General features: G+C 42.4%; 2 protein-coding genes across 9 annotated transcripts in view; one reads left to right on the forward strand and one right to left on the reverse strand.

The window, feature by feature from the left end:
* LOC118502591 (pseudouridine-metabolizing bifunctional protein C1861.05) overlaps positions 1 to 24,204 on the reverse strand; it is a 209,565-nt gene that overhangs the window by 49,008 nt on the left and 136,353 nt on the right. The gene's annotated exons all lie outside the window — the stretch shown is intronic.
* The window catches only part of LOC118502590, a 143,189-nt gene that overhangs the window by 1,722 nt on the left and 117,263 nt on the right, over positions 1 to 24,204 (forward strand). For 6 of the 7 annotated variants that reach the window (XR_004905060.1, XR_004905058.1, XR_004905057.1 and 3 more), the window contains one exon: positions 11,106 to 11,147. The exons of the other annotated variant lie outside the window; for it this stretch is intronic. The gene's annotated coding sequence lies outside the window, so the exon portion shown is untranslated. The remainder of the gene's footprint in view (positions 1 to 11,105; positions 11,148 to 24,204) is intronic. 7 annotated transcript variants of the gene reach the window in all.

The following is a 24,204-nucleotide window of genomic DNA, read 5'->3' on the forward strand; positions in this document are numbered from 1 at the left end:
GAGACGTGTGTTTGTTGGGATAGAATATCAAAGCATCGTCTTTACGCTCGACGTCTTTATCTTACCGAGCACGGAGCCGGGGTTAACGTGGCAAGCAGTGGGATGGATATACGGTTGCTTAAGTTTCGTGTTACAATTAGCAGACCGACCCGTACCATCAACCGTACGGGAATGACCGTGTGTGCAGGCAATACTCAACCGAGCAGTTTCATTATCTTGCTCGCCTAAGTGTCTTGCCCCGGTCTCGGTTCGGTAAGTGGTATGGAAGCGATTTTGATTCGAAAACTTCACCGACCAGACCAGGCAACCGGACAGACAGCAACGTGCCCTTCGGGTCTGTTCTATGTCTAGCGCAGTGGCAGCGTGGTTTAATCGAAAGGAATAGCTGCGCTTCAATAACGCTTCGTCGGTTTCGAATGCTGCCCAACGTTGTTTTGAGTCAAAATTTTGGACACGATCTAAAAATGGACGTTCGTTTGACTCCCTCCCGATTAGTGATCCGTGCGGTGCGAGTACTTAAGCAAAATGATCAGCTGATAGTTGGGGAAAAGGCGAACACAACAAGCGCTGCTCTCTATGCGCTATCGGAGGTTAAATCGGTCGGTCGGTTGGTCATTATCTTCTACCACCAAACGGGGTGTGGTCGGGTGGGTGGGTGGGTTGGTATGCCACCAAATTGCCACCGGGAAAATGCTGTAGGATGGTCAACCGATGCCTCTCGGGCATGCACCAACCCACAGCAAAAAAGGGCAGAACAGTACTCTGCGCAAATGAACCGCTTTCGGGGGCAGTAGTGTCGGATGATAAAGACATTGATAATGGGAATTGGGGGCATGGTCGTGCAGAGCCGAGCGACTGGCCCTGCGAGATGTCGAAACAAGGTCAAACTGTGGACGACGACGCCTCGGGACGTATCGTAACGATCTGTGTCTTGATTGTTGTTGGTTGTGGTAATTTTTTTTTCTCGCACTGGATCGGTCGGGATGTGCCAGTGCTCTCGTGCACATTGGCACTGTAATAAGGTGATTTGTATTTTTCGGAGCAAATCTGTACGGTGCCTCCACTGGGTGAATGAGGACATGCACATGCATACAAACTTTCAGAGATCCTTGGAGTGTAAATGTGATAGTGAAATTTAATGTTAAACACATCAGAATTTATTATTTCAAATCAAATGTTGTGAAATTCTTGGCTATAAAAAATGTATATTAAAGCTTATAGCACAGAAATAAAGCAGTGAAGGATCAACTAGAAATTAAGAAATAGTCATTTATGATTCCAACAACAACAAAAAAAATAAAAATAAATAAATACTACCTAGCCCTCTTCACATGCTAAGTTCATTTGCATTAGACTCAAGCCTGCAGGGAACCAGGAGTCTTTAGCATCGATGTGTAATTAACAATAAAAACTGAAGTTAATACGAAATCATTTAATTGATCTCAATATTTTTAATCACCAGGGCGCAATAAAGAGGCACATAAAATTGATTCTATCAAGCGTGGCATGATTGAAAATCATTGATCATTCTGCGTGCAGCGATGGCCATTTTGTGAGTGATGTTACTGGAAAAAGCCAGTAGAAGTTGCTTTAAATTGAATGAACCTATGAATGAGATATTTGATGGAAAAGTTTAGCCTTTATCTTATTCATTTATCGATAAGGTTAATAAATAATAGCTTTAAACTCAGGGGAAAGAGTTGGGAATCTGATTGGATTTACATTCCTGGAAGGAGAGCCAGTCACTCCTTGAATTACTTCAAATGTAAATTTTGATACTTTAAAATTTCTTAAATATTACATTTTTGCAACTATGCCAATTATGTGGTGGATTATAGTTCTGTAGTCATATTACAATTTACAAGTTGTAAGAATTGGATCAGGCAAACAGTTTCTACAATCTTGAAACTCCATTTTGCTACACTGAAGACCATTGACTGAACTGTACTGAGAAAATAGCCAACTTTTACCTGAACCACACTCTTTGGTTAGTTTATCACATTTTCTCTTTTTTGCAAAGTCGAAAGCAGTTCTTTATTTTGTTTTCCTTCTGCTCATACCATGCTCGAAAGAACTGACCTTAGCTAATGGTATTAATCTAAAGTTTATTGGAACCAGCGTGCGAGAGATCATGGCAAAAACTAACAAAAAACAACTACAGTAAAAGCTCTCCAGAGCAAAAGTTTTGCACGAAGATGGCATAAGACCGATTGCGGCAGTTTACAAGAAGCGTAGTGAAGTTTCACAATTTTTGCCGGTGCAAGCACTGATCTGCACTGAAGAGCGCGTGGGCAACAGTGAACCAACTGCAACGTTTTACTTCAAAAGATGTTTCCGCCACCGGTAAGGAGCAAGTTTCGTAAGGCCCAACCCCGGGAAATAATATGCTCGGTGTGACAGAGGCAGAAGCAGCTGGTTTGCTGCACAATGTCGCAAAGTTATTGATTAAGTGAATGAGACACTTCATAAGTGCGTTCGCGGAGTGACCCTTAGCGGGTGCAGTTTAGTTCGCTCTGCTGGATTGTTCTGGTAACTTTTTAATGATAGCAAGTGTACGGGGTGGAAGTTTACTGCTAGGGAAAAAGTCTATAAGGCTTTTTAGAGCATTTATGTCAAACAGTATTATGGTGTGATTTTTTTCGCTGAAATATATTCTTTACCGGTGAAGCTGATGGAGACGCCCGGTAGTTTACGCTGCACGATGGAGGCGCCTGGTCTTTCACTTGTTCGGTGAGAGAAAATATTTTTTACTTAAAGAAAAAACAGTGAGGACCAGTACTATGATAAATTTATGTAAAACAAATATTTTTTTATGCTCTTTCATCCAATTCAGTTATGGTGATAATCTTTCAATGCGATACACAAACAATATTATGTCTTCTTCTGCGCTTCGTTTATGTAATGATTGTATTCAGTCGTGCTCGAATGCTATTCGATCATCATCCCATTTGTAGTGACGTAATTAAAAAGCCCAGAACAACAACAAAAAAACAACCCAAGAAGAAACATTAGAAAATTATGATAAAATATTCTCCAGCCCAAAGAAACTGAGCAGCAGCAGCAGCGAACGGACGCCTGTCCCTGGTGAAGCTCGTTAGGTCACCATAAAAATACTTACAGCAAAATACAACAACAAAAAAGTGGACTCCATCGTGGAGCAAAAAGAAAAGAAACGAGAAAAAAAACGTCGACAGTAGTTTTTCCTTGTCAAACAAACGGCACTATCGCTTATCAGTTGATCGAACAGCTTTTTCCTCTTCGTTAAACAAGTCGTTTCGATGATGGGCTTAAGGTAGCGAATGAGCGTCGTAAAAAAACAGGCCAGGCGTGCTTTAGCTTGAGCACAATTTGCCACGGGGAGGGAAATAGTAAGCAACCGAACCCTCCCCACGGCTTAGAAAAAGCTGTCGTGACCGGCGTTTGGGAGTGGACACTGGAGGCGGGGGCTGGGTTGATCGGTGGCTAGGCAGGCAGAGCGCATCCATCCATCGATGATTGCGAACGTCATATTGAACGGAACGACACCAGCCGCGGTCGTTCCTGGAAACGATCGTTGCCGTTCGGGGCCTCTCGGACCGTTTTTGAGCTTGACCAAGCGAGACACGAAAAAATGGCGAAGAACAAAAAAGCAAGAGGGAAGAAACGATGGCGGCCCATTAAGTGGCAGCAGGTTATGTTTATTACACAATATTTTTACGATGATGGATTATGACAATCCAGCAGGGCTCGTGGCAAGAGGGCAACACACCGGTTGGGATGTCGGGAAGGACACGCGCTAACGGCTCGGAGGTGGTTGTCCGCGCTTAAGTTCAACCGACACAAACCATTTGTTTAAAGCTTCGACTCCCGAGCGTGGGGTGCGGTTTTGATTGATTTATTGATTGTTGTTCGATCGTTGGGCTGAGCAGAGCGAGCTCTAAACTATGTAGAAGTGCACTTTTAAAATGTCATGGTTAAATGGGGAGGAAATGCGAACAAAATGTTTCAAACTGTCACCCAAAATAGTTGGAGCGATTTGAACTCAAATAAGTGTTGAACAGGGAAATTAGATGAAAGATCAGTAATGAAGTTTTCCATTTCAACCACGATTGTCTTAGGTTTATAAACTAATCTCGTTTGAAATATAAAATATCCTTCCAACACGCACCGCAAAACTGGGATTTTCATTTGCACCCGGAAAGTAATCAACCAGCACCAGGGTGTTTTGATTTGATTACCACCGATGTTATTACTTTTGGCACTCGGTCAATGATCGAACCAACCGACCGAGCGCATCACATCGCTGCACCGGTGGTGCATCAAAAAGTTTGCCTTGCAATCGTAAATTTATTTACGAAAGGTTTATATGGCCCAGGCGCAGACAACGTAATAGACAACGTGATGGGTTCATATTCGATTAGTTTGTTCAGTTCAGAACAGTTGCCCAGTGGCAAGACCAACGGTGGAAGCTGACGGGCTTGATGATGATGATCATGATTACGATTATTATTGTGCCGTGCATGTGCATGTGGTCGGTACTGAACTAGGTCAATGTGATCGGTTTAATGCCGTGCTGGTGGCGAACATGCGGTGCTGGTATTAATTGCAGGATTATGAAGCTGTAATAATTCTAGTTCGATGCGTTGTTCCTCGCAACAAAGCAATTTTCATTGCACGTTGTCCTGATGCAACTGCGCCATCATGAAATACGCCATCACTTATCGAGCTTTTCCGGAAGAGGTTTGACAAACGTTTCCGCTGCTTTCAAATATAAAGCCCAAAATCCACCAAACGGAAATCCTAATTTTGAAGAGTGTTTCTCGACTCGAAAGGTCCCAAATACTTTGATCCCCAAACCGTATCATAACTGATTCCAGCCATTTTGACATGCTGTTTGATGTTTCTATTATTTGTTTCCCTTGTTTTTTCTTGGTCTTCGCTTGTCTCAAAGGCCCGAAACAGATGTAGAACCATTTTCGTCTGGCTTAAGGTGCATAGGAAGCTCTTATGGATAATAGTACGGCAGACACACCGGGTCCCTTTTGCTTCCGATACAAAGCACTTCCTTGAGAAGGGCCCGAAAATCATTACGAAAATCTATCGAAACCCTGCCTGCCTGTCTGCCGGCTTGTTTCCCTGTCTCCGCGCCAAGGAGTATCGGAGCGAGATTGTCACAACGGCATCGTTCGTTAGTTTACTTCCCAACCGAGATAGTTCGGATGGCAACCGATCCGTCGTTCATCATCACCGAACTCTCGGCGAACAAATCAGCATCAGTAAAAGGGTGTAAGCATCGTTAGCAGCTGACGGATGTGGTGTGTAGTTTCGCTTTTGATTTTCGCTTTGCTCGATGGTGGTCACAACTCCATTTCGGGGAAAAAGCACCCATCATTATTATGATAATCTGTGCCGTCCCTTAGACAAACCCTCTCCTGGTGAAAGAGCCGGCAATTCCACCCAATACGCATGGAAAGTGGACCGAACACGGGTGAATGATTCCGTGGCAAATTAGTTTGCTGTTTGCTGTAGGATCTTTTGTTTCCCACGAGAGACACCATCCAATCGGTGACACTATATATTCCCTTCATTTTCGTAAGAAAGAAGGGGGTTCGTAAGACAGAACGAGACGAAAAATGACACCCGGACGACCTTTTGCTTAGTGTTGTCCCTCATCAAAAGTCGGTTTTCCGGTCGCGATTGGCCCAACCAGCCGTCTGTTACGACGGGAGCTTGTTTTTCTTGTTTGGTTCGTTCTTCGCCCATCTGTCATTCGTTCTGGAGCGTAATGGTGAAGGTGTAATTTATCTTGCTGCCAGACGAAAATAGAGAGAAAGAGATGCAACCCTGCTGTACCGGTGCTTCATCTTCTTCAAAATAATCCTTTTTTCCCCAAATGCACGCTGCCGGCGGAGCTCGACGGAAAACAATTCCCAGTGTGAGATTATGCTTGTGATGATGCAAAAAATGTTCCATTTGTTTTATGTGTTTATGGTATTTATTGTTGTGCAAATGGATGTATTGTTGTAGTATTATGTAAAATATTGTTTTTATTCTTAGAAAACGACTGATTTGTATTGCAGAAGACTAGTTTACAAACAAACAAACAAAAACGCGTTCATTTAGAATCCGGCCACACATGACTCGGTACAACTCAGTCAATTTTCTTCAAGTTACATCGAAAATTTGTTAGAGGTTTAAATCAAAGGTCTTTTAGTAATCTTTTCGTAAAAAATAGGAAAAACATTGATGTCCGGATGATTTAACAGAATTTGATTTCAATAACTCCCCTAAGTTTTTAACAAAAGCCCGAATTGTCGACTACTACGACCATTTTGTTTTGGGTGAATGTGTGAATCGTAAATGACTTTATGCCGGTATGGATCCAATAAATGTGATTATTGCTTATAAATTTTCCCGAAAAATTACAAAGAAGGATGTCAGGAGAAGTTCGCTCTGCGTCTCATTAATGATTATAAAGGTCCATTAAAAATCTGATTTGATTTGACAGCTTACCGTCACTACATTCGGGAAGTATTAGCATCTTAATCAAATTAGTATTTCAATCAATTATAAAATATTGAGCTTATAATTTATAGTATAAGCAATTATAAAATATTGAAGACGACAAACGAATCAATCAACACAGCTAGCACAAATTGCTCTCAACTGGAAAACTTAAGGCTGAAGTCGATAAATTGAGTGATAAATTTACGGTCACTAGTAACATTCGGTAGCGACACTGATATTTACACGGCACAGTCGGTGATCGAATCCCAGTCGGATCAGCAACCCACAGGAAGGACCGACTATCTCGTTAAAGGTAAAGTTAGTCAAAAAAGCAAACAATATTAGGTCAAGTCCTCCCTAGGTTTTTGAGTCAAATAAGAAGAAGAAGAAGTCGATTTTTAAATAAAAAATACAATAAAATATTCTTATTTTTATATTCATACCATTTCCCTACAATAGACAGATTTCTAGCGTGAAATTTGTGTTTAAAATATAAAATGAATAAAACTTTAGTACAACCTAAAACTGCATCAGAAACTGATGAGGTAACACGCGGATTTGTCCCTTGTACTCTGTATCGTTGTGGGACTTTGATAAAAAAGAGCCAGAACATCCGTCTAAACTGTTTGAAATATCCTTTTTCCTCCGAAAGGTAATCGCTCGGAATGACTTCAGAATCCAACATTCTGGGTTTCCTTAGTTACTCCTTTAATATGAGCTTGCAGAGTATTTTTCAACTATCTCTAAAACTTATTTGAGGATCGGCAACTTATGGCCATATTTTCCGTCAAAAATATCCTGAACAATAAGATAGCGTTATAATGACCTCATGGTACAGTGATTGTTTGAGACGAAACCGTTCATGTGACAGTTACAATAAGCAGAATGCTCTGAACAAGTTTGTCCAAGCTCTTGATTACGTTGATAATATATTGATCATATCTTTATGCAAGTGTATTTTTCATATGAATAGAAATATCTTAAAAATAACTTATCGTGCCACTTGAATATCTCATGGTTCAATTGATTCAAACATTCAAACTAAAATTATTCAACGACGGTTCAAAATACAAATCATGCCATAAAATATGGAGCGTAATAACGATGGTGGAATCGGTAAATAAATTATCAAGCTTTATCCTGAATTTAAAGCAAACTCAACGTAGCACTAGAATTTGACAAGTGACTTCTTAAACTACGGCAAAAAACCACCTCCGCAGCGTTCGGTGATAAGTAAGTGTTGGAAAGTAGTAGTAATATTAGCATATTTATCGTTCGACTCATCTTAACGCTCGGGTCGCGGGTCGTGGTCGTCGTTCGCAACACTCAACACGCCACGGGCAGGCCACGGGGTGGCATAAATCAATGAAAGTCAATGTCTTATCTTGCTAAGCAAGAGCGAGGGAGTTGTAAGGATCGTAAGGGTTGCCGATGCAAATGAGCGACAGCTTGCCACGCTTGGTCAGGATGCTCGGAGCGGAGATTCAATCGGTTCCATACATTATACCAACGGGCATCGAACATCACGGTTATCAGTCCAACATCTTCCCTTCTTGAGCTCTTGACCGTAATCTTCACCATCCAGCTCGAAATTGCACAAAGACCTTTTTTTGTGACCGTCTCTTTTTTTGTGCAAAGAAAAACGTCAAACCATCGGGTAATTTAACCTTTCGGTGGCCTCAATTTGGACAGAGCTATAGAACAAGCCGGTCAAGTGGTGAACTTTGCGAGAAGATGCTTGAAACTGCTTCGCTTGCAACACGGGGACACAGACCGGCGTACAGGGACCGTCTTCACCGTTGCCCGTTTGAAATCGATGGAAGTATTGGTCCACCAGCTCAACTATCGACGGAGTGGTACGTGAGGCTCAATTGATCGGTGAAAGCCTCGGAGGCAAGTTTTTTGGAGTCGCATTTGCCGTATGCGGTAGGTGAAACATGTCACCCACTTTATACGAAGGATACGAGTTCTTCAAAAGTCGTTTGAAAAGGGAGAAGTGTACCGTATAGACAACCGTGCCGAATATCTTCACTCCGATTGATTATTTGACGCGCTCGAGATATCGATCTATTGTTATCCCATTTAAGACCCATTTTGGCGATGAAGCTAACTCGGCTAACGCGCTCAGAGAGACAGAGAGAGAGAGAGAGAGCGATGATGACTAGAGATCGCAACCGATACGCGGTACACGGACGCACTCGGTACCAGAAGAAACTGCCTATAAAAAGATCAAACCCCCATTAGACTTTATTTTTAGCACTAAATAAAACTCTTTCCATGGCCTCCTGCCTCTAGCTCCACGGATCCCGGCCCCGGACTACTGCTTGACTTTCCCACACACACCTTTACTTCGCTAGCTTTCTCTCTCTTTCTCGGTCTCTCTCTCTCTATCTCTCTGCTTTCTTTTTCCAACTGTGTCCCTCCACCACCATTAGCGCCCTTTCTTCGTACGATCCGAAGTTGGCGAGCCGTTGCGTGAAGCTGGTTAAAAATAATACACTCATCAACTGATAGACCCGCACATTCTACCGGGTGATACCGTTAAGCGGTTCCAGCGAGCAGCACACGGAAGGAAATGGGAACGGAGGGAAGATTTCCCAACCACGGGACGGGATGGGGGTTTTCCACGATGCCGGTCAGGTTTCATCGGTAGCGTGATGGCGCTCGTCGCACGGTCGTGTCGTCCATTCAATCGTGTTTTGGGTACGGGAGAATGCAGAAAATTCCACACCCCAAAGAAAAACAGATGTACATGGCAGTGTCCACCTCCCACCCCCCCCACCCTCCCCGCTCGAGATCTCTTCCACTCCTTCGCCTTCTCGCTTGTGGTTCGGAAGCACACGATTCGCACACCTTTTACGGTTGACGTGAGCCGGGGGTGATGAAATGAAATGTTTTCGGCCCCCGCTTTTACTATGCACCCATCTTCTCGAGCCGTGTACAGTGAACTGCACCGCACCCGTGAGTATGTTGTCAAACTGAAACCCCAGTGACAGCGAGGGGCTTAGCGTACACGTGGTTTTAACGGCAAACACGAGGACATGCCAATCGATACACAGGCGTACAAAACCGATATCAATCTAGTTGTGAGCGAGACACAGCGAGCCAAGCGATGAATCTGCCATTGAAAACGGAGAGTTACGGTTGTGAGCGCATGGGGATTATTTTGGAATGGAATCGTTTTTTTTCCTCTCTGGGATATTGTCGGCCAACGTGGGCAAGTGAGGTTTTTCGTGTGTACTTTTTTTGCGCAGCCCAGTAATTGCAACGACCGTAATAGATATCCCTTGTGCGGAGGATGGGCTTTGGGAATGGACCAGCACCCCGGGTGAAGCTATGGGATATTTTTAATGGTTAGCTGGTACTTCGCAGGTACCAGGACATTGTTGGGAAATTGTTTTCTTCGGTGAAGGAGAATGGGGAACGGCGAACATTTCCGGCCGATCCCTTAATGTCATGTGGATGAGAAGATAATCCCGGGAAAATGGATTTCTCGGACAGCGGAGTCGATGAAGAGTGCTCTAGATAGATGGACAGGCCGATGGGAGGTTGTGTGAAGTGTATTCCTTAAAATTCCAATTCCAAAAAGCATTTGAGAGGCTTTGTTTGATTTATTGGGAAAGTTTGTGTGTGTGTGTGTGTGTGTGTGTTTCAGCTGTTATTCGCAATTTAATGAGCTGAAGCGAAAGATTAGTCGTTAGGTACTTTTTTGTGTGGTTTAATAGAGTGAATGAAGCTTTGTGAGAGTTTTGGACATTAGAGTGTCTCTCAGCAAAGAAGAATTCGAATTATTTGATTCTTGGAAGGATAATTCTGATGTTTCCTGGTGAATGTCATAGATTCTGTGAGTCCAAAACAATAAAAATTGCTTTCCTTTAAAGATCTTGAGGCGGCTTTGGATATTGGATAAGTACAAGTTTCAGGAGATACTTTTCCGAACCTTACATTGTCTATTCCAGGACTTGTGCTTCAGGCTAAAGTTCTATTCTAGCTTTTAAGGCGAATGTTCGTTTTTAATTTAGTTTCCCCGAAAAATGAAAAATAGCTCAATTGTTTGTCTGATCGGTGCGGGGCTACAATGGAACTTAATTTCGCCCTCGAGTAAATAAACATACACGTTGGAGAAGACTCCAACACATGCTGGCACGATGTGGTAGTAAATAGATCCATCATTTTGACACAGGCTCGGGCAGATAGCAGAAGCAGCAGCAGCATCGGCCCGTGCAGCATCAATCTCCGCTCTGATGCACTTTTCGACACAAGCGAGAGCGAAAACGTTCGCCCGGAAGCCACAGCCAACTTTTTGAGAGTTGATTGTGGTGTTTCGTGCAGGTTTTGGTGGTTGTGGCCTAGTGCCGTTCGGCAACCAAAGTTCAGCACCGGTGCTATGAATGTGCCATGAATGGCACAGGAAGGAAGGTTTGGTGCATGATAAGAATGAAGTTAGTTGAGCGTTACATAAAAGGGGAACAATAATAATAGTTTCTGCAGTGTGTCAGTGATGGCTTAGCATCGTTTCGTTGTAGAATAAGTGAAGTTTTTGGGTTGTTGTCTGGGAGGATCTAAATCATTCGATTGTGCTATTTCTATGCCTAACAGATGGCTTTTTCTCGTTACAGGTGCAGCTAAGGAAAAAGAGTCATCGATCCGGGATTGAACAGGTACTATACTCAACGAGAATAAAAGTCTGTTCATTTTTTTGGAATAGTATGAATATTTCTGAACATGAGATTATCGGTGCATCAATTTCGTGTAAGAAAACTTATCACTCGGATTTGTGAAGACTTAAGTTAGACGACTGAAATATTCAACCGGCATCTGTCAATCTTACCAAGCATCATTCAGCTGTGCAAAGAGATCTAGGAAAATCATAACCAATCAGCTGATCCTTTTGACTATGAGAATAACTGATGTCAGAAAATAGGAAGAAAGAAAAGAATGAAGCACAATGACTCAAGCTATCTTCAAAATGGTCAACCAGCTAACAATAGAATTCGCCGTAAAAAGGGACCACGTAATTTTGTTTGGTTATGGTGGTTATGGTTCAACGAATCAACTTGATTCTATTTATTTTCAAGAAATCGAACCATTCGTATCTCGTTTCTCACCGTTTGTCATTTAGATACAGACATAGGTAGAATTCGTGAGAAAACAAAGTCCTTTATCTACTCAATAGTTACTTATCTGCTCTATTCTACACGGCAGTTGAAAATTTGTAGATCACAAAGTTTTAAAGCTTTATTCAAGCTATAACAAACAGAAGTAACGAAGGTAGAACGTAGAAGGCGGATATAAAGGTGATCTTGTGCTATTGTTCGTCACTGCAAGGGCGGCCCGATAATAGACGCGTTGGTCTTCATACGCCAGCACCGGGGTTCAAACGCCATCCGGACCGTTCCCCCGTAGTGTGAGGATTGACTATCCAACGACGTGGTATCAATGAAATCTAGAATGCTAGACATAAGCAGGCATGACCTAAGAGAGGTCGTTGGACCAAGAAGAGGCAGAGAGAGAGCGAGTTTTAAGCGCACTGGAAGTTGTGTAGCTATTAGTTTGTGAATCGTTTGTTAACATTTCTAAAGCACTGGAATCCTTAGCTAAGCTTCTCAACGTATCTGGATTCAGCCGTCAAATGTCAAAACTCATACAAAAAAAAAAAAAATTGGCTGGCTCTTCATAGGGTCCATAATCAAGCTTATTGTAACAAAAACGGCATATTTTATTATATAATTTAGAATACTCTTAACAAAATGACCAAGAATAGAAGACTTTAAGAATAGAAAAAAAGCCAAAAAAAAAACTCTTAAACTAGTATAAAATATAGAACCAGGAACAAATCCATTCTGTCCATAAAAGCCCTGTTTAGCACTAAAGACTCTATCTCAAGTCTTCTTAACGAGAGTTAAAAATAAGCTTTTTTTGCGATATAATTACCGCATTCCAAACGCTTTTTGATTGCCAATTAAACAAATTAAATAGAGTCCCATAAATAGTTGCAGCCTACCGTCTAACCAATCTTGTACCAGAACCATCCTATCTTGTCATGATTGTGTGGGACCGCGGAATGATTCGCGTCCGCAATGGAAAACAATTCCCTGTCATCCTGCCTGCTTTAGGCGTCCTTGGCATAGTTTTTTTATTCGTTTCTTCCCACCTAGTTACCACCGGCCATTATTCGCCGCAAACGGCCCAAGAATAACTAACCAGCCGCACTACTATCAAAATAGCAGCGCAAAAACCGACAAACCAACTCCACTCACACAGTCAAATTTATGCCACGTTTTGTTACGAGACAACCGAACCGACCTCCTGACTCCGTACCGCGCGGGCATGTCGAGTCCCGGTTTGCGGATGGATATTTTATTACCATTCCAATTACCGTGATACCACCTTGCCTTGTGAAAGGAAGGAAAAAAGCATGCTTCGCGTTTACTCGAGCAACGGCCGTTCCTGCTTTTTTCGCTTCGCTGTTTTGTCTTCCAATTTTGCTCAGCTAATGAGGTGGCACTTTTCTTTCATTCCTTGCTGCGGGGTGGTGAAGCAAAAAGCCCCCGGTCCGCTGTAAAGAATATGGGTGAACCGGGTACAAAAAAAGGTGTAGTAAAACTCCCACCGCGGGAGTCACGCGGTAAAATCTTCGCTATCTTTCCCCACTCAGCTCAGCGTCCCAGAGCATCTGCGCGAAACCTTGCCGCGGTCGCTGTACTTCACAAGGGGGAATCGTTTTGCAGGGAAAGGTTATTTATTTATCAGCTAGCGAAACAAACGCTGCGAGGAGAGTCAGTGTTTTCGCGTAGGTTCCGCTCCGATTTTCGGTCACATGATGTGTGGAATGTGTTCCATACGGAAGGGGCAAAGTCGCCACTATTTCACCTCGGAAAAGTGGTGAAATACGTTGCTTTTGTACATATGTGTGTGTGTGGTTAATTTGGAACGATTCGTAATAAGCTGGTACAATACTGTCTGCCACACCGGTTAAGTAAAAGGGACAGTAGACAACCAACATTGTATGGTGAGCTAAATGGTTTCGGTCCCCTTTCTTCCGAAGGAATCATCGTCGTACGTCTTGATTAGAGAGAGAGTTGAACCAACGGTGCGTCCGGACTATAGCGCTTCGTATGAATAATGCAAACGCGCAAAGTAACAGCATGTACAGTAAGAAACGGCGCAAACCCCGCTCCCGTTCTCTGATAACAAGACATGCGGCAGAGCAAACCGTAAATCGAATTCGAAAGATCGCAACAAAGACGCTTTGGAAATGCTCGAGGCAAGAAAGAAAAAAAAAGCACCTCAACATTCCCGCAAAAGCAACTTCCGACTTGTGACAAAGAAACATTCTGCAACAATCCGCTGTGTGACCTACGGAGACCTACCACCAATGGAGGGAGAGAGTTGGAAAATCGATGGGTTTTTCTTGTGTGCTCCTCCCTGTTCGTGTGTTATCTATTTTTGTAGTTTGTTTCGAGGCTTGTCCGGAAGGGAAAGTGCCTTCATTATTGATGTCATTTGATGGTTCGTGCAGTGGGAGGCGCAGGCCGGGGCATAGAATAGTCGTTTCTGATTCGAAATTGACACAATCGAAGAGGTTCGGTTATTGACCATGAGGTGGTCCTTCTCGCATCTCATTGAATCTTCTCATTGATGTTGCGCAAGCGGGAAAAAAACACACGCACACACACATGTACATGGTTGCCTTCGATTGAGATGAGTTCTGTTGTAGATTAGGCAGGTTTCAAGACCACATGCACTAGACCCGACAACCGTGGTAGGCTTTAAGAGAGAGAGAGAGAGAGAGAGCGCGCGTCTCCAAAGCGGCCTCTGTCAGCACGTTCCCAACGCGTTACCCAATCGGCTGCTTGCTACACGTACAAAAGAATTCCCACTGGGACGAAGCAACCATGAATGCCTGTCGGACCTCGGATCGATAGCTTCATCTCACGACGTAACGAGGTTAGGTGCAACATTGAACAGCGCGCCTGGACTGGCAGCAGCAGCAGCACCAGCAAAAGGTCAGCAACGGTGCTCGTAGGCGCTCCTGGCACAGGCGAACATGGTTTGATGGTAGTGAGATTGCCACAACAAAAGGCAAACTTTACCCCGAGAGTTTTGCCGACCGTACTTTCGTAAGGTGAAGGCTCCGGGAGGTGTCGAGCCGCATGGTAATGATACCGCATCATCTCGCAGGATCGGCGCCCTCGGATGCCTTTGTAACCCGGACTGGCGCAAAGTATTGGCGCTACGGGTTTCTTTTATGCTGTTTGATAAGAGGTTCGGGTTGGGTGGGAAATGTAGGACGGTTATTTTTAGCAAGAGCCAAAAATCCCGTGATGCTGTGTAGTTGCACCGCTAGCGCATGAACTAGTTTTTGATGGTTGTTTTGAGGCACCAAAACTCAGTGTTGGACGGTGGCCAAGAGGTTTAAAGATTTGCTTAATTTTTAGCAGAAAGATAAAGAGCACATCAATGAGGACTGCCGAGAATTTCAATGGCCACAATTATTACGGGTATTTAGTCTGTAGATAAAATTGTATGACTTCTGTTTTTATTTTTTTATCTTTTATGGCAGGCTACTCTCAATTAATATAGACTTTAATAAACTTTTTTAAACTGGGTTTTTATGATTGATAACGAATTGTGTACTCTATTATTAATTATTCTTCATGCTCAAAATCTCACAAATACCAAGAACAAGTGAAAAAAAATCGAGAACGAAATAACAAACTTTTAAATAAAATTCTTCAATGTAACGTTTCACAAACGAATCGTTGCTCCTTTGTGCCAGAGTTTGTACTATGGTCACAAAATCGACTATGCACTAAATTTTAGATTTTTTTTTTAATCAAAACCATTTCCCATAATCCATTACAATTAAAAAAATGGCTGCAACGCGAGATTTTTAAAAGCGTTATCCAACGTTACAGGGAGTTACAGTGACGGGCAATAAAATAAGACCACTTGATTAAGTGAAAAAACAAAAATTGGGTAATGATGTCGAATTTCAACCAATTTTATTAATTTATTTTTTGTAAATTTTAGTTGAAGGTTTGGAAAAACCATCCAGAGTATGGATCTATTCTTTCATTAAAATACTTTATTTCATAAGAAGGATTTTTTTATTTTTTTATTTCATGTTTTAAAATTATTACACAACGACTTGGCTTTTTTAATAAAATCAGAAATGCGAAAAATATATACAATATTGATGATGATGCTTTGGTGAAATTTTGGTGTGATTATGCTGTGATTAGAAGTATTGTAAGCAGTGGTTTGTTGCACACGTTTCCGCTAGATAGTGCTACTAGCAGTAGAATATATTAAGGGGAAAATGGGCCTGAAGGACCAGTAGCAATAGCTCGAGAAACAATATGAGCGGCAATAAATTCGCAACTTAATTCGAATTATCAATTATGGAGCCCCTCCGAGCCAAAATCAACCAAAACCAATCCGAAATTGGACAGGTTTCACTATCGGATATAAAGTTGGGCTTACTCTATTGTCCGTCACTGTAACATTAAAGTTGTCAATTTATAGAATCTCAGATATTAAAAGCAATGATTAAAAATAGTTATCAGCAGCATAACCAAAAATAACTGGCTAATTTTACATACTTTTTTTTTGTAGAAAATCTGACCCTCAACATATCACAAAACAGCACACAACATATGAGCTGTCATTAATTTTAACTTAATTCGCCAGCACACACCCCAATACAAAGTAAAACACTCGCCTGGCGTTATGTGAGCTTCCTGGCTATCGTTTTAAGGCTTAAAACCATCCGCAAAAGTCACAGCTACCGCATGGGGCTGCCGTTATTTAGCAGTCGTGCTTACGTATGCAATTGCTGGCGCTTAGGCATCGGGAACTTATCCATCATTTCATGAAACTTAATCTCCGACCACCGCCAGGCACGGCGGCCTGCGCCTGTGACATCATCATTATCGCAATCTTCATCACCGTCGTCAGCGTTATCTGTTCTCACAATGGTTCACCGTTCACTAATCCCATGGTCTCCATCCAAGACAAACTTCCTACCCGTGCCGAAAGGATTAAATGTGACGGGGTACAAGACTGGCGCATTTGTATTTCGCTCGATCATCGTCACCATTGTCTGTCATCTGTGCGCTGGTGTCTACCGCGCGGCATTTCGGCATTTCCAACCTCCATCATCAGCTTGACTAACTTCAGCACTTACTCCTCCCGTGAGCCATCGGGCGAACGGCGATGATGGTGTTGTGTTGATTTAATTTATGCTTCACGTGTTTGACGTTTGCTGTCTCCATTGGGACTTTGGGATAAACAATAGGGACGAACTACTACTAATACTCCCCTCCATATGGGAACGTGCATGAGTGAGTCTGCAGGGTTTTTTTTACTTCTCAGCTTCATCCACTATGGAATGCTAGATAAGCGAAACCCTGATTCCATTCCATCATTGGCCTCAAGGGGTTCTACCGAGAGCTAGACAAAACAACAGCAAAAAAGCTGCTGAAATTTGTGTGTATGTTTTTTGTTGACGACACACAAAGCCGACGGTGTTGGGGTGTGGAATAATTGCCCCCAATTGCACACAGCTAGCGTTAAAAAGATGGACGACACAGAACGAGGGGAGGAACAAAAAGGCTCTACCGTTCGGTCTCCATTTTGAGTGAAAGATGAAGCTAAAAATAATTATTTTTATCTCGTCACCAACAAATCTGCTCCAGCACTGACCTACATGCTGGGTACTCCGGGATGACTGACAAAGCGTGACGCAAAAAAAAAACCGAAATCAAAATCTGTGTACATTCGGCAAGTCTCATGTGAATAGCAGTGCTCGAAATAGTGAAAGGACAAATAAAAGAAACAAGTAAGGGAAAATAACACTTTGATCATTCTAATTGTTCGTGATAAATCGAAGCTGTTTGTGTCATGAAGTGAACAGTGATACTATATTGTTGAACTGTTTTTTTTCCTGGGCCTTTCGACGCTTGTGCATACGAACGAAACGCAACCAAACTAGGCTTATAACATGTGTTCAATAACAACTGGAGCAAAAAACTAACATAACTCTCATCGGATATGTATGTGCCGTCGCTATGAGTGGGAATGTCCGTGTCAATGTTTGGCGGATGTCACCTTTTTTGCATCGGTTGTCACATTTGTTGGCAAATGGCACATTTGTCTCCCAGGAGATTGACGGTTATGTTATTGTATGATTTGAATGAGTGAACTGTTTGTGTTTTTGTCTGTTTGTGTACGGATTTAATCTAATATTCTTCAATCAATTCGGTACTCCCGACTGTGAAGTAGATTCCACAGGTTATTTTTTTAATTTTCAAGTTTATACTCAAAACTGTCCGAAAAATAAGCTTCAAATGTACAGCATTTTAATAAAAAAAATTAGAAATAATTAATTCTGGATGGATGTTCCGATCTGATGAACATAGCTCAAGCATTTGGATGTTTCTTTCATACGAGTTTTCGTGTTCAGATTTCCTAAAGCCGGCTAACGTCCAAGCCCAAACAACACCACATTGATTTGTTTGTTTGTTTGTTTCTGCGTTGTTTGACGACTAGTCAATCACGCACGAACGTTTGCCTGTGGTCGATGAGGAAATCTTCTTGGTTGATCGCATTATACTGATCGTCATCCCCCGAGGACGACTGTTTAACTGGACGTCATGGTGCGGTTAGAGATAATGAAATTTTCATCCTTGTACAAACATCTCTGCTGTCCATAATCTGGGATGAATAATCAGGGGAGCGAGTTAAGCTTGTCGGCTGCCAGTTTGTTTTTTTATTTTCCATGTTTGTCGGTCTATCTGTCTTAGATGATTTATTGTGGCTGTTCATATAAATTGTTCAGTAATCCGCGGAATGTGATTGTAACGGGAGTGAGGGTTGAATTAAAGACACGAGAAATTAGTCACAGTCATATTGGTCGGAATATGAATTTAGTGTGAATTTAATTAACTCATTAATAAGACATAAGCTATCCGACCCTTCAGCTAAGTGGTTGATTAGTTTTGTTAGATTTCATTTTCTTCTTCTTCTTTGGCACTTCAACCTCGAGAGGTTTCGGCCTGCCATTTATGACTTTCTGTGACTTAATTTTTTCTGTAGTAAAGTTGTCAGCCCTGCGTACGGGAGGCGGTCTGGATGGGATTTGAACCTCAGTCCTATCGTGTGAAGACCAGCGCCGTTGTCACCTCGGCCACCTAAACGCCCCAAATAATAAGTTTTGTGGCTATTTTTGGTGGATGAGATTTGGAAGAGATGCTAAATAACGTTGAAAATAAAGACATATCCAGTTAAAATACATTGATACATATAATTGGTTTATTTTTTAATATCTTTAAAAAATCCTCGAAAATTCTGGTCTGGATCTACGACCTGTTACGTCATATAGGCTGTCAAATGGCTTAGGAGGCTTGTATAGGAGCTCAGATCCAAACATGCGGAAATCTAACTAAGGACTTCAACTTTGCTTTTATAAGCATTGGAGGATGTAACACGACATATAGACTGATATACTCCGCTGTTCTTCAGATTAATATTATCATGTGAAAAAATTGTTATTTTAACAAATTTAGTTTCACGATCAGTAATCATTCATCAGTGATAATTTTTTTATAGATCTGATGATATATAGACAGGCAACGGACTTCCTTACGACGACAACGGAACAACGACATGCAGGTTGAACGAAAAAATATACTCCATACATCGATTGTCCAGACAGTTGCAACGAATCCAGAACATCCTTATTGAGACGTTGGAAACATCGAGCCCTCACCTTTTAGGCTATCGATGCTCATTGTCGAATGAAGTTGGTCAGGCAAGTTGAGATAGTCGGAAGAAAGAAATTACAGACAAGTTTGAGTTTTGAGGCCTTGTCTGAGTAAGGGTCTGAGTCAAATCTCTAGAAAAAAATGAACCCCAAGTATAGTCAAGTTTAATCCCTGTCGCCGCTTATCTTCGACTGGCCAGAAGATATTCATTTATGTGTAACCATCGCATTCACATTTTAGCAATTTAACTAACAAAAAACTAGTTATACGGTCAGGCTCTAAGGTCAGGTCCAGGTCCGTCATGAATTAAAAAAAAACTAACAAAAAGCTCTCTGCGAGTCGAATCGTCATAAAGATTCGGACATAGGAGATCCTCAGAGAGAGTTTCAAATTAATAACTCTCAAAAGAGTTCTTGAGCGATTTGAATCCTGATGGTGCACCAAATAGAGTGAATATAATTGAAGAAAAGAGTAGATATCTTCATCTCTAGCGCTCACTGAACTAGAGTCAGAGGCAAACCGGACACATTATACGAAGCCTCTTATGGAGTTGGGGGCCTCCAAATGATCGTAGTTTCTAGGACTCAATAGCCAGCTGAAGGGAAGATACAACTCTTCTGATGTTAACGGAGACTTGAGACAGCTTGGGGCCACTTGAAAACTCGGGACCCAACCACTCAGAGATTATGATCATTAAGGCAGTTTTTGGTGTCGCTATAAACTTTTGTGCCAATGACCAATCAGCCGAAATTAATGACAATCATCGAAAAGCCTCACGTGTGTTTTGCTCTTAAAAGTCATGTAGCCATTTTTATTCTAAACACTCATTACGCCCCCTGTTGGCATAAAGGCTAATAATGCGAAAGCAAATATTACTTTTTCATTACAATCGATACCATCAGCAATAATGTGCCAAACAAGGTGGTTAACATGTACACCGCATAGTTTACAGAGACAAGAAAAGAAAAACACATCTCAAAATTACCCATTCCATATGCAGCGCAATCTTACGACATCAACACACCCATCAAGATTCAATCGTAAAGCTTCATCACCCGCGCCAAAAAAAAAAAGAAGAAACTCGTGCGAAAGTTAATAACAATACACCGACCTGTATGTTAGCAACTTTCGCTATCATTTCTGACACATCATCACAAACGATTCTGCCCCGTGCCAATTCACCGTGCATCAGAACCTGCACAAGGATAGGGCAAAAAAAAAAAGAAGAAACACACACCCTTTGGTTTTCATCGCAAACTTTTGATCAAAAAACGCACGAAAGCAAACATGGCATTCGCTGATCTCGGGTGGTACTTTGCCCGCGAGACGAACAATCTGTAAAGTCACTCAATTTGGCACGTAATTTTACAGCAGAAAACCCCTTGGAGGTGAACAGAAAAAAAAGACTGAAGAAAAAAGAGGGTGGTTTTCATTTCACATCACACCGGAGGAGCACGGTGCGTTTTGCTTGGCGCACTAATAACGTTGCCATTTACCGAACATGCTCGGACTCGGAATTTGAACCTGAAGGGCATCGGCATCCTTGCGCACACCTGAGCTTTGTTTCAGATGGTATAGGGGGCCACATAAACGGAAGCCACCTCGCGCCAAACTCGGCAAGTTTGATTGTTAGGAGGTTGCTGTCCAAATTTTTTTTTTTCTGTTCAGCTTGCCTGTGTCTGCATTTTGGTTGTTAACTGTCGCTCCTCGTTTAGCGATTCCGACGGTCGTAAGTTGATTGAGCAAAAGCGTGCCACAAACGCAAACGCGAGCCGTCGTGAAGTAATATTCCTTTCACGTGCTGCTTCATGCTCGTTCCAGCACTCGAGAGATGCGGTAGCCTGATACAAGTGAAAAGTGTCTTATCAATTTTTAAATTTTGTGTTTCCTGCGCGCTGAGCAGGGTGAAAAACGGAGGGGAAAAACTGACGAAACAAGAAAAAAACGTGCGAGGAAACGTAAAAGTTTCGCAATATTATGCTTACGATTTTTTCGTGGGAAATTATGTTATGCGCCCAAACATACATGTGTGTGTGTACATGGATGGTGTTGCACACGGAGGTTGAAAATCAATTTGCTTCCACAAGAAGCGTTGGCAGAAGAAACCCGCACGAAAGAAAAAGAAACTCGGCAAGATTTTATCAGTGTTTTGATGTTCCGCAAACTAGTTTATGGAGCGAACAGCATTCCAGCCCTCCAACCCCTTTCAAGAAGATTTCTCGTCTTGCGTGTGTGTGTGTATGTGAGAGAGCTTTTTTTATAGCACATTCCAACTCGCTCGCGTAAAGTGGCGAACGCATTTTGTTTGTTCACTCCCCCACTCTCCCTCCCCACTCGGTTAGTGAAGTAAGTTCAAACAACATCCGAGACCGTACTAAATTATGAATAAAAGTTCCAGTGTCCTAGGGCAGTGGGGAAACGTACGGCCAAGTACGCACACACATTGCCGGCTGAAGCTTGTTATGCACGCCCGAACGCGTGGACAAACACACTCACACCTTCCAAGAACGATGGCCATAAAACCGGAAGGAAGGAAGAGCATTCAGAGAGCTTTATCTCGAGCGAGTAGTGAGGCGAGGACTTTTGGAGCGGTTTTTTTGTTCGGTGCTGTGAGGCTTTGGGTTTGTTTTGTTGGAAGTGCCAAAAATAAAACTACGCCAGCAGAGACACGGTAGTCAGTGGAGTGAGATGATTTTTGCGTCCCCAGGACAGACTCGCCACACAGCTTATCTTAATGCTATTCTTGGACAACAAATCTTAGGAGGCTTTGTGGCTGTGGTTTGCAGGATGCGCTATTTGAGGCGCGTACAAAGGACGGACAGCACAAGTACTTTACTGCTGCGTGCTAATAGTACGCGGTGAAAAGTGGCCACCTGCCTGTACACGATCACGGTAGAGCGTTCACGGTTCACGGTAGGTGCTCTTGTTTTGGGAAACTTTTTGTTGGAGGATTCTTCTATCCCAAAAAACCATCAGCTATATCTACGACTTAGTATGTGGTTGGAGTTTGGCCTGGCTTTGAACGTGTCAGATGGGTAAGTATTACTTAAAAATCTTTAAACAAAACATGGAAATATAATAAAAACCTCATCTCGCTTCACCCGAGCAGAACAGACACGACCAGAACAGAGAGTGACAATCTAATGGGCGTTAATATTCACCAGCAAACACCAGGAAAAGTTGGCAGAGATGATGTCTATATAGCTGTACATGATGCTGTTTCCGTTGGTATTCCGAGCGACGTTATCGAATGTGTTCATTAAGTTCTTGGTCGCCCTTTTTTCACCGTTGCCTGGTCCTTTGGTTTTCGTTTGACACTGAAATTATGATTCGCTACTTCGGTTTGGTAGAAGGCCAGCAAAAATGAAACACCAGCACAAAGGCAGACCCATCAATATCTTCCTTCCAGTCGGTTTCCGATCGTACCGGACATTTTTCGGACCGGGAGGGGACTGGTGAGGGAGGGGGGGGGGGGGGGAAGGGCGCTGTTTGTTCATTCGGCCAAGAAATTGACAGACTGTTGAGATGGTTCGATCGACAACTTCGTCCTCTAAATAACGCGCTTTTCGCGCGTTCCTCGATGGTGCCACATTTCGGGGGCGTCGAGCCCGGACAAGTGAGTGTGTTTCGACATGTCGGAAGCATTGTAAGCATGGAACAAGTTTTTACGTTTCCCGACGACCGAGAAGTCGTCAATTTCCCACCGGCCGATGTTCGCATTGTGCTGTTTGTGCTGGAAGAGAAGGCTCGATGTGCTGGGCGCAAAGAGAGTAGAGAGAGTTATGGCGGAAAAGCCGAGGAAAAAAGGACCCGGTTTTTGATGGTGAGTTTCTAAATGATGATTGAGATTAGATTTCATTCAGTTGAGTTTCCTTTTTGACGGGCATGGTGGGAGTGGAGCGCGGAGTAAGGAGAGCGAGAAAGGTTATAAAGGGACAGTTTTGTGGCCGGCATTTTATCGCCGGCAGCCGTGGTACAATGGAGCTTACCCGGCAATCGAACAGAGAAGGGAGTCTGGGTGAGTGTGCGAGGGTGCAAACATTCCCCATTCGTCAGGGAATTGATAATCGGAACAAAGTTGAAGTGCGGAATCGTCCCAGCTTCTTTTATCCTCGTGCGTTCGAAGGTGCTGAATACATAATATCAAGCAATACAATTGAATGTGTTTGCTTCTTTTTCTTTCATACCTAATGAAGGCGCCGGTACGTTGATGAACTGAGGGATAATACAGCTAACAATTGTGTGTTGGTGGTCTCTTTTTTAAGCACCTTCCTCTGAATAATATTCGATCAGTGTCATAACGATTTGGAGTGTTGGAAACTGTTTCGTCTAGGTTTCCGTCTGGTGGGCCAGTGGGATTTTATAGCACAATTAAACGTTCAGGGGGGAAAAAGGGGCTTCAATTATCTGATAGATTGTGTTGAATAATCTTAAACGTATTTCAGAAAAATAAAATAGTTACTTAACACTTGATGATCTATACTACTTTAAAAAAAAAATATTTTCTCATATCGCCTTGCAGATTTGAACGAATTTGAAGATTGAAATACCCAGATTGAGCTAAGGTCAAAGGTATCGGAAATGAAAGAAGAAAAAAAGAAGCTTAGGACCTCGAACATTCGACAGCCTTCTATTCATCCTCTTTGCTCCCACAACTGGAATTAGCTGATTTTTAGTTTAATCCTAAGCACAAGAAGTAAAATTGAAAGAAATTAGATATAAATCAAATAACTTTGGAGCGGTCAGTAGGCCGAGGCGATAACGGCGCCTGTCTTCACACGGCAGGTTTCCATTAGTGACTGTTATTTGTATGATGTTGTGCTACGTTTGAATTGTTTTGAAATTGCTATGTTTCCTTTAAATATGTCCTGTTTTGAATATTGTTGTTGAACAAAAGCATAAGGCCATTTTAACATTCTTATTTTAAACTAATTCTTTTGATACTTTT

Source organism: Anopheles stephensi, chromosome 2 (assembly GCF_013141755.1).
Source record: "Anopheles stephensi strain Indian chromosome 2, UCI_ANSTEP_V1.0, whole genome shotgun sequence".
Taxonomy (NCBI): Eukaryota; Metazoa; Arthropoda; class Insecta; order Diptera; family Culicidae; genus Anopheles; species Anopheles stephensi.